Here is a 12,126-nt window from a genome sequence, read left to right as displayed (position 1 = left end):
GGTGGCACCTCAACTGTCAAAACTCCATTTATATGCAATCAAAAGAGGGTGGAGATGATCTTGTTTGACTGTCTTTAATTAAATTATTAACTACAACTCTTTTTAACAATAAAATACTAATTTTAAACCATTCAAAGGTCCACCAACATTTAGTAATATGTGTCACCACAATAATCAATATGAGTTTTACCTTTTAATATAATTTAAAACTTTTTAAATTAAAACTTTAAATTTTATAAAAACATTTTTTTCACGTGTGAACAAAATGAAGCTGGACAATCAGTCTATGCAATGTCTGCGCGTCGCAAAAGTATTCAAGGAGAACCGCAAGGAAATAAATCACATGGACTTTACCAAAAACGGGGAGATTCTCATCACAAGCGGAGATGATGACCAAATTTCAATCTACGACTGCAACAACGGAATGTATTCCTCCACAAAACTCTCCCAGATTCCAGAGACTTTTAAACAGCAAGAAATATGGGGTGTCTCTAATCCAATACACTCACGCGGAGAATACGGTCATCCACGCATCCACCAAACTGGACGGTCCTCCCCCTCCATCAATTCATAGACAGTGTTCGGTACCTCTCACTCCACAATAATCAGTATATTCGCTATTTTAGTGGACATAGTGATCGGTAGGGAGAATATTGTTTATTTTAGAGTGACCTGTCTCCAGATGTCCCCACTGGATGATCTCTTTCTTTCCGCCTCCCTCGACAAGACTGTGAGGATTTGGGATCTCAAGTCTCCGAATTGCCAGGTTTGAGTGTTTGGGGAAAGTAGGGAATGCTGACTGTCCCTGACTTCCCCGTGGCCGCGATCGACCCCGAAGGACTCATATTCACGGTGGGATATCGGTCTACACTCAAATTTTATGATTTGCGATCGTATGACAAGGTTTGTTTGATTTGTTCATTTGGAGGGTCCTTTCCTCACTTCGGACATCAAGGAGACCCCCGAGTGGACGGGCATTAAATTCAGTCCCGACGGGAAAAATATTTTGGTCTCCACTTCCGGGTGCTGTCATTTCCTTGTGGATGCATTCCACGGGACTTTCAAACACGCATTTGAGGCATTTCTATTTGGTTACTCGTTTAGGGATTTACCAACAATCATTCAAAAATTGAAGCAGATTTCACCCCGGACTCGCAGTATGTGATTTCTGGTTCTACTGACGGTGGATTGCATTCCTGGAACGTCGAGTCGGGGGTCAGGACTTGTCAAATCAAGTCGACTTTGCCTAACGAGTGTGTTCGTCTTGTCCGTTTTAACCCCAAAATGATGCTCTTGGCTGCTGCTTCTCTACAACTTGTTGTTTTCTTTTTTCATTTTTAGGGATTTTATCTTTCGTATTTAGAAGATGAGTGACTTGTTGGAATATTTGAAACAAAGTTTTTCGCTTTTTTGAGTGCGCGGGTAGTGACGAAACGAATTAAAGAAACAATATTTATAAAGATTAAATATTTAAGACGGTTTTATTTTATTGCTCCACGATTTTTTTGGAGAGTCTTTGTCGCCGTCGAGTTCGTTGACGTCGTTTTTAGGGAGAAATAGCTTTTTTATTTTAGACAAATAGTTTTTTTATTTGTTCCTATAAAATGATATTATTTGTGTACTTTTATCGATGTCATCTCTGACAAAATAGTTTCGTCCTTTTCAGTAACTGGTTGACATTGCGTGATGTGACTTTTCTCAAAATTCATTTGTTGATTCTGATCGAACAGTTCTATCAACCTCTTAATTATATGTTTTATAAAACAACGTGACATTACATCATTTGCTCACATTTAGCGAAATAATTCTGAAGGATCAATTATTAGTAGAATATAAAGAATTATTGACTTGACTTTATAATATGCGTAATTAGCTGCTTATGTACTTTATTAAATGAGAGTTTCTTGATACATTTTGTTATAGAAATTGCACTTTCTAAAAGTTATTTTACGTGCTTTCTAGAAGAGTGGGGAATTGTATTCCTTGATCATCTCGAAAGTTAACAATTTTCATTTTGTCATGTGATTTCTAAATGGGTAAGAACATTTTTAACCTATGATGAACAGATTATGCTCTCTGAGATTCAATTTAGAACCTGCGTTCCCCAAAAAGAAATCAAATATAATTTCTGTTAAGTAAATATCGGAGATTTCATAAACACTGAATTGTTAATAACGTTGATCCTTGAAAAATACTGTCAAAATTATTTTTACTTTATTTGGAAGGAATTTTGTAAACATATAAATTGAACTTTAAGGCAAGTTTGTTACATAGTTGAATATTTCCATTCTAATTAAGAAAATGGAAAAGGCTTCTTGGCCATTCAACAGGACCAACTGTTAAAAGACCAAGACCTTAGCAACCAAAAGCACATCACCCCGATTTAATTATTCACGAAAATTGTTCCCCGCCCGTCCCGCACTTGCGTTGGTTCCAGAATCCAACATCGGGAAAAGCTGAGAAAGATCTTGAGGATTGTTGGAATCACATAATTAATTACCCTAATTAACTTTTGGTGATCGTAAAAGCCACAAACTGGACAATATCCCTGTTGGCCACCCTTCGCCCATCGGCCGACCGAGGAGTGCGTCGTCGCTGTCCAAAATGTTCATTTCAGTAAAATCGGCATTTCCAATTCCAACAATAATGATGGACATTGGGTAGAGGGAGGCCTCGATGATTGCCTCCTTCGTGTTGTTCAAGTCAGTGATCACCCCGTCAGTCAGTATAAGCAGGATATAATAGCACTCCCATTATTCCCGATTATACCTTCCGTGCTGAACTACGTGCAATCTGACTGGCATGCCGAATGACGGGCTCGAAGTTGGTAGGCCCATACAGTCGAATGTGTGGCAGACAGTGCCGATATGCCTCCAATATTCCATCAACCCCTATGAATGTCCACTCACAGTACCACCCAAACAGTTGGGGTTCCCCACATTCATATTCACTGCAAAGTCGTGACTGACAAACGAATAGTCCGGCGGCAGTTTCGCCCCAAATCCAAACACAGGGAACACTTTGTCTCTGCAATACAGTCAATGAGCACATACGTGTCGTATTCTTGAACTACCCTCCCCACACTCTCGATAGCGCAGATGTAGTCGTTGGTGGACCCCCCGAGGTAGTGCAGTGAATCCCTCGACCGAGGATCCCCATTCGACGCCGTAAAGTCAATCGCCACCAAAAATGAGGAATATTAATACTGCAAAATCCAATTCCAGTCCGTCTTGAATATATTCCAGAAATGTGTACACCTTCTCGATTTGACAACTCTTGAGCACCAGGAAGGCGGATCCCTCAGTCCCCAACTTCCACGACCTCTACGGATATCTCACTCCCCAACCCCCGTGGAAGCATTGGCTGCGTCGACCAGTTCGGATATGGTCATCAAAACATATCCGAGAACACGGTGTTTGTCACATATGCATATCTACGGAATGACTACACCACCAACCCGCACTTTGTCTTCCACATTGCCTTGTTTGGCAGTCAATTGAAACATTTTGAGGGTGAACTGTGCATAGACGGGATTCCCCGAGGACTGGACGACGGGGGAGGAGTGGACAGTCCTCCAATCATGACACAACGTCTGCACGAGTAGTCTAGTCGACGGATACGACGAAAATATGAATCCCTGGAATGACACGATTTTTAACCTTTTTGGGCAGATTTGTGGCCGAAAAGACCATTTGAACTGTTCTCTGCAGGAATCAATCTCCCTCACAGTAATCTGGGATAATCCCACTGTCTACCTAAATGGAGCCACTGCTCATGGGCTTATCGTTAGGTTGATTCAACTTTACTCTCTTCACGCCAGTCCTCACCAATTCGGCCACGGAGGAGGTGTGCTGTCCGAGAAAGTCCCCCTTTTCCAATGCTTGTCTCCCGAGTGGTCGTCCACGTCGTAGACTTCGAAACGGAGACGTTGAAGGCGTTCAAAGTAGTAGTCCAATTCGATGGATTTGTCGAATACTGGGTTGAGGTCGTCCATTCTCTTTTCTGTCCTTCCGATCTGCAGTTTTGTGATTTGGAAACCTCAATCCACTTGTTTGAGGAATCTAATTCTTTGACTGATATTTGTGGTCGGATTTGGATAAAAAGTCACGATTTATTAAATCAAAACATCGGAGATATATTATTATCTTGGATAAGGGTTCGTCGCGAATCATGACAACCTCCTTGTTTATTAATATTTTTAAATATTATTCTAATCTTTTATTCAATTTTAAAAATAATATAAAATATTGTTTAATAAATGTTTTGACGTTCTTTTATAAATTGAGATTAATTTATATAATTGAACTTTTTAATTATTAGTGCGTACATTATTGACGCGTCTATTCTGCGTAAATAGTTGGCTATTGTGCTTTATTTTCCGACCCCTGGGATTGTTTTGTGCCAATTTTTATTTTTCAAATATCGATTATCAATTAGGCTTATTTTCTTTATTGAGTTGTCGAGAAAATCCGACTGTCATGCTTAAGCATTATTTTTACACTCACTTTTTACATTTATTACTTATAAATCTTTACAGTAGTCTTTGACCTTGTTCAGCCAAATCCCCTATTAAGTGAGTTTTTCAAAATTCGATTCAAAAAGATCTCCTCTTCTGCATTCTCAATATTTTGTCACTTTTTATTGTGTCCCTTTGTTATTATACATATGGATTATTATTTTTTGATTTTTTGATTGCAATAAAATTGAATAAAATACACAATTTTATAATCATAAATGTTTTTGTATAAAAGGCACGCTTATTCATAAATATATAGATTGCTGATTATCGCATCTGTCATCCTCTTAGGAATCATTCTTTATTTTCAGAATATTGTCGTCCTCGGAAGAACTGACAGTCATCGACATGTCATATTTTGTATGATTTTAACATCAAAAAACAATTATAAAACCCGAGGACGTGCAGTCTTGGATACGTGGGGCAAAAGATGTGACAAGACATTTTATTTTGTCGGAAAAGTCATAGCGAACGAGTCCTTCATAACCTCGCTGAATATCAACGATGACTACGAACATCTCCCTTCAAAAACATACGGCGGACTGAAATATATCGAAGCCAAATTTCACGACGAATATGACTGGATTGTCAAAGCAGACGACGATACATATATTATTGTGAACAATCTTCGCCAATTCCTCGTTTCTGAAGATCACAGTCGCCCTGTTTCATTTGGACTCAAATTCTACAAATATTTCCCCAATGGATATTTCAGTGGGGGAGCCTCCTATATTTTGAGTAGAGAGGCTGTAAAGAAAGTGATTTCTGCCAATAAGGCAGAGGTAGTGGCTTAAATATACTCCCAGGTGAAGGAATGCAGCGCCAAGACAGGCATGGAAGACGTGGAAATGGGTCGTTGTTTGAATCGTCTCGAAATTGACATTAAATCCGACGAATCTCAGTTGCCTCGGTTTTCTTCATTTAATCTGATCGACACGTTTTCAAAAAATACACCGGATTGGTATAAACAATTTCGAGAGTTGGACAAACACCCAGTTCGTCTGCTTTATCTCACTAATGCAGGAGCGCAATGGTGTGAGTCGGCATTTGATATCTCTCCACTACATCACCCCCAATTCCATGAGGACTATCGACTATTTATTAAATAATGTGAGCATTCGGAAGTAGTTTATCGACGTTGGCATTACTTTATTTCTCGATAAGTCTTAATAAAATCTTAAGAGCTTCTTAATAGTCAATATAATGTTAAGTGATTTATATTCGTCGAACTATATCATGATTGTTGGTGTCTTGCATTAGTTTAGCGATTCTGTTGGACTGATATACGTGATAATATTTTATATACATTTGTTTTATTTATTTTGGATCTTGGCACGTTTCGGGAAAATGGTTCGGAAAGAATGGCTTCGAAATGAAATGCCTCTTGGGCGGTGGGAAGGCAGCCAATGATGTGCTTAAGTTGTGCATTCTGTTATTTATTCTTATCGACAAACAATTGATTCGCGACATCTGTGCTTGAAGAACTTTATTCTGTTATCTGCTTCCGAAGATCTCGAAATGTTATAATTTTAAACTACTTTAACGTGGCAATAATGTCTTTATTTGGTTCATTTGGTATCCCTGTGTTTTCTAAATATAACTTTTATAGTTACTCATAGTTGCTTAGCAAGCTAATTTTATTCATAAAAAAAATTTTCATTTTAATTTTTAAATCATAATCAAAAAATCCGAGGTACAAAAAATCAATAGCCATAGTTTATTCCTCCTTAACAAGAAAAATGGTATTTTGTTACGAGGAAATAGGTTGAGCACTCATTGTTAATAAATTCTCGCATCGAGATAGGTCTCGTAAAGGCATTGGTCTCAGTCATGTTTCCCTTTTGATTGAAGTGAGGTGGTCTTATGTGACATTAGCAACCAGGCCTCTATGGGCAGCCTGTGCGTTACGTGTTACTATGGCAAATAGTTAACAAATTAATGCTACGAACTTTAAAAATTAATAAATAGACATTTAATTGCTATTTTTTTAACGAGACATCAACACCGATTTTTTATCATCATTTGAAAATTTTACATAAACATGAATTTCGTTGAACAGTATTTTTAGTATTTCGCAAGTATCGGAATATTTGGATTCAAATTTATTCAACATTAAAGCTGGATTCGTCCCATAATCCTTTGTAATCCAAGCCTTATTTATCATCACTACAAATCGGATGTATTTCAAAATTAAAGAAAATGTTTTTTCGGACGATTCTAAGATTACTTAAAATATGTCACTTTCTACGCATTCGATTATCGGCAACAGATTTGTTCCTAAAATTCCTGATAATGCTTGAATAGGGTATCTGAAAATGAGGGCATCGTTATATTTTAGCAATGGACTGAATATTCAAGAATTAAGACTCATTCATTTACATTAGGATACTTCAATTGATTAAAGAGCTCAACTATTTCCTACAAAATAATATATTGTCGTAATTTTTGAATTCTGTCCCATTGTCCAATTGTAGAATTTGACAGGAATCATTGAGATAAAAAGGGACTCGAATTTTTTTGAAACCTCGACTTCTGACTTATTCATTAGTGCCCTAGCAAAAGCAAAACTAGGATAATTATAATCATAAAACAGATAACGGATAGAATCCATTTGGATCCTCCGTTAACGTTTTTAAACCTTTTCAGATAAATAAAGTCATTTTGAAACCACTCATTCGGTGCAGAAGCAAAAATATGATTCGTTTTGTAAAATCTTTTTCGAATCATTTTCAAGCTAATGAATCTCATCAAGTAGGACAAAAATATGTTGAGTGCTAACTAATAGTATTCATTTTTGTATCATAAATAGATACAAGACATTAACATTTTTAGAGAACAGGGACAATAGTCAATTCAAACCAACGGCCATTCAACAGAAGGACAGTCGATGTAATCGTCAAAGTCCAAAAAGTCATGAAAAGATTGATTATCAATAATATTAAGCCACACATTCTCAATTTCGTCAGAAAAATCCTCGCTAAAATAAGCAGAGAAGTATACCCAACACTCTTGAGCAGCTCACCGTTCGGTTTCAAGTCATATATACCCACTTGCAAGTTTCTAGTGAATCTTACCTGGAATATAGAAAATTCCATTACCTGGACATACAGACTTATATTTAGTTTCTTCATTAGTTTAAGCGAGGATGGGAGTATTCTGATAATATATAATTGAATATTACATTCGAGGATCAGAAAAACTAATCTTTTCATAATATCCAGTTATTTGGTAGTCGTTGTCATCACAAAATTGCTCCAACTTGTATTAATAATATATATTTAACTTTTTTCAAACACATTTCCATAGTCGGGGACAATGTCAAATTGAGATGTAAAACGGGGACACTCCCAATGACCGTTTCGGGGGAATTCTTTTTTGATATAAGAAATCCGTTTATGTCATTTTTTGTAAATTTAGCCACGTGAGTGCATATATTTGTCCAGTTGAATGAACAAAAGTTATAATCACCTAACATGCTATCGTGTTTATTACTTTAAAAATATTTTAGGATTAAATTTACTAATATTTTTATTTTACTTACTTCTATCTTGCAGGTCTGAAAAGTTTGGACGCAATTATTCATGGAACAACTACCGACTGATCCTCTTCCCGACTGAATGCAAGCACTATTGCACGGGATTTGCACCACATGTGGATCATCTTAGAAAACTACATCGCTATTGAAAAATCAACGATCAGATGTGTCTTACAGGTCAAACTAAACCAACATAAGCCCTGAGCTTCTAAAATATGGACCAAAAAACGACACAAATGCAAAAATCCTATATGACATTTTTTGATACCAACACCGATCTAGGACTTGGAAATGGACAATTAATACTCATACAAAACCGAACAAATCAAAAGGATCAGTAGAAAATCTTTGCCCGATAATACTTTTGAATTCGATACGCAAGGTGCTGGCAAACACGGATAAAGGGAGTGACAGATCTATCAAAATGGGTACTGAAAAGGGAGGTCTACGGCATTGGAGCCACAGATGTCGCTGGGCAACGACCGTGTTGGGAATAGATCTCTCCAGAGCTTTCTAACAGACCAAAGCTGATGAATGTGCTTAAGCAAATAAATTGACGGTTAGGATAATCAGACTACTACTTGAGAACAAAGACTATTTTCTATGACAGAAAGAGCAACTTCCCGCAGTTTCAAAACAACGATTGGGACACTCCAGGGTGACTCCATTCAATCTGCACTCCGCGACCTCCCTAAATGCTATATAGGAGACATAGAAGAGGCATCTTATGATGTGGATTTTGTGTCCGCACTCCAACACCTACTAGAAAATGCACCTGCGAAGCTTGGAAAATGGTTTCAAAACCGAAACTACGGAAATGAGAAGACAAGTCGATATTACTCATGAAAGATCTGATCCTACTGTCAACGCTGGGACATGAGGAAGTTCTCTCAACGAAGTATTGAAACTGGATTCGTTCCATAGAAGGCAACTAAGAAGCTTAGTAGGAATTGAGAGGTCACGAAGAATATCAACCACTGGTATTTACAACAAGTGTTCATTTAGGTATCAAAAATCGATGTCACATACTTGAAGAATTGATTAAATCATTAAATGTTAATCCAATAAAGCAACAAAGGACAAGAATAAGTAGCAAATGAAAAAAGTAGCATAATTAGTACTAATGATTAGTTAAAGGCGTTTCGATTAACTGCCACTTGTGTTATGAAGGACGAATGGTTAGCATAAATGTCCATTCCAGGCACAAAGTCCATCCATTGGACACCCACTGCGTCATCCCCTGACAAATGCGTCATCCTCTATCACAACCATGATGGAGATTCAGCTGGGCGATAGGAGAGTTCCACTCGTCCGCATGATAGTTCACGGCCACTGTCTCTATCCAAGAATTGTCCGTGTTTCTGGGGTCATCCACATATCCTCGATAAATCTGGGTATCAGTGCTTTGGTAAAATATGCCTCCACCCCATTCTGGAGTGACTCTTCGATAACTTTGTGGTTCATTTCAATGTTGGCAGCCTCCTCACAAAACTCTCGTTTTAAAGTGCAGGAAACTTGTTCGCCAGGATCGACCATTCCCTTAAATAGTTAATTAAGTGGAACCCCAGGGAGAGCCCAGGCCCCGCAGTCTCTCCTAATGATTGCCACGAATTGTAGAATGGGGAGACCCGAGTCATTATCAACAAGTACTTCATAATTCGAATCCCTTTTCCATCTGACTAAATGTTTAATATTTCCCGATTGGAACCGTGTCACGATTGGGTCGGCAGCATGATTTGGTCCCCATCTCCCCAGTCTTCCCCTCCCTACCAATCCTGTCCTCCCAACCGGATTACTACCACTACTACACACAATTTACAGAGGAATGTTATTTTCGGTCACATCAAAAGGACCCATATGACTAACTCGGTTAATTGACTTTTCTAGTGTGTTGAATACTATATTGGAAGTATCTCTGTGTTTTTATGACCACAAGAATAACTCTGTGTCGGCCCAGGGAGGATTGTCCTCCAATATGTGGGGGGATGTGTAGTATGGAGGATTGTACTCCGGCAATGACACATTCCATTGAGCTGTAACCCTGTCCAATGGAAAGCGAGAAATAAGTGAGCCCGGATATCGACAAGTGAGGCAGCGATAATGCATAGCAATAATTGTATACTTGACAATAAGTAATTTTATTAGAAATTATTGTGATTACTATTAATAATTAAATTTGTATTAGTCATCGTGAAGCATAGACGGAATATCCCTTATGAAGAATGAGCCCCCTCGAAGGAATGATGGCGCTGTGTCGCATGAGGACTTTTATCCCCCAATTACTTTTGGCCACCGGGAGATTACCCTCCAATTCACCAAGAACCAGCGGAACTAATCATAATAAAGCAAACATTACATTTCGGGTCGTGATGGGTCAATATTTTAATATTATTATTTTTGCAAAAAGTAGTCAGTTCGGCAGGAATGACACAACAGTCATCAAAGTTGGATTGGACGACGCAGGGCTTGACTGCAGCACGTTCGAACAACTGAACGAGCAAAGCAAAGTCCATATCAGCAACCCCCAACGAGTTGGCCACACCACACAACTCAAGTTCTCTCCAATGTGCCATGAATGTTTCACTGATCACATTTTTATCCCCCGAATATGAGAGAATGACCCTGTTGAGGCACCCCACTCCGAGAACCCCCCTCACTGCAATATCAACGAGGAATACATCTATTCAATTCTCCACTCAAAATGGCCTCAGTTTCCAGCTCGTTGACGAATAATTTAACTGACTGTTTATTTTAGTGTGTACCAGTTATTTCCATATCTCGGGGGTGGTCATCACTGAGGACATACCCATCTCCCAAATAAAGGGTCTCTTCGCTCTATAAACAACAAAATGGTCATTTACGGAAAAAGGATCAATCATGTCTAAATGTGTACGAATGGAGGACAGCAGAGAGTCGGTGACCTGATTTATTTAGCAGTGGATGCCCACCTCCTCTATAAACATGTTTACTTTGTTGGTCTTGTGATAGTTTCTCTTTATTATGTTGACTCCATCGATTGTTAACTTTGAAAAGTTTTCATTTATAAAACACTGAGTGTCCATAACCGCATCAACCAGTTCACATTCCATTAATAGTAATTTTATTTCACTTTTAATAACTAAAAATATATTTTTTGCCCTACAAATAACTTTTTGTTACGGCCTACAAAATCTGGTCAATTCAATCAACCTTTTAGTTTTAAAAATAAACTAATTTTCAGTCAATAAATAACTCATCCAAATAAATCTATATTTAAAAACAATATTAAAAATGTGTGATTAAAGGATAGGCGCATTCCCCGAAAGCAATTCGACAAACTAGAATAAAGAAATGAGTGCAACCTTCGTGCAAATGGGCATCCTGGCCAGGGCTCCGATCAGGGGGACTCGGGAAACATATCCCAGCACCACGGGGAAAAACCCTCTACAAAATACGTCCGAAAATACCTCAACAACATGACCAGGCCGTACAATTCGATTACAATTCCAATCAATTTCCAATTTAAAAAAATACAAAAAATTCCGAATAGAAATGCAGCTGTGGATGTAAGTTTATTTCGTTGGAAAAAGAATCGGAAGGATCCTTCGAATCCAATAATCAAAACAATCCCCGAAACAATCAACACCTGTAATGTGACTAAACATTGCTCTAAACATTTCCCATGGTGAGAAGGCCTCGATTGAGAAACAAAAAAAGGCCCAAAGAGAGTGAAATCAGTCCAAAACTCACCAGCCAGATTCCTATTTCTGAAAAGTATTATTTAAAATAAAGTTGATGATTTATAAGTATTCTTTTTTGTAATACTTTGAGTGTCACTTAAACCAAGCATTTCGGAAGGACGTAATTCAAATTTAATAAAATTAATTAATGTTTATTATATAAAAAAATATTATATTTCTCACCATTTAACCAAAAATTAATATACTATGATTCTGTCTCGAAGGCACCCAATGCTAAAAAAGTACGACCTGCTTGCACGGAAAACAAACCTATTCTGTCCCCACTAGGGATTCCTGCACTTTACGTTCAGGCTCAATTTTTTAGATTAAAAATTCCTTTACGTTCCCGAATTGTA

General features: G+C 37.8%; 2 pseudogenes; one reads left to right on the top strand and one right to left on the bottom strand.

Moving 5' to 3' along the window:
- Positions 1-265: 265 nt before the first annotated feature.
- LOC115231399 lies at positions 266-5,310 on the top strand (annotated as a pseudogene).
- Positions 5,311-9,303: 3,993 nt separating this feature from the next.
- LOC115231398 lies at positions 9,304-10,624 on the bottom strand (annotated as a pseudogene).
- Between the last annotated feature and the right edge of the window lie 1,502 nt (positions 10,625-12,126).

This window comes from Octopus sinensis, unplaced genomic scaffold (assembly GCF_006345805.1).
Source record: "Octopus sinensis unplaced genomic scaffold, ASM634580v1 Contig18417, whole genome shotgun sequence".
Lineage (NCBI taxonomy): Eukaryota > Metazoa > Mollusca > Cephalopoda > Octopoda > Octopodidae > Octopus > Octopus sinensis.
The sequence above is the reverse complement of the archived record's forward strand: the minus strand, read 5'-3'. Positions and strand labels throughout refer to the sequence as shown.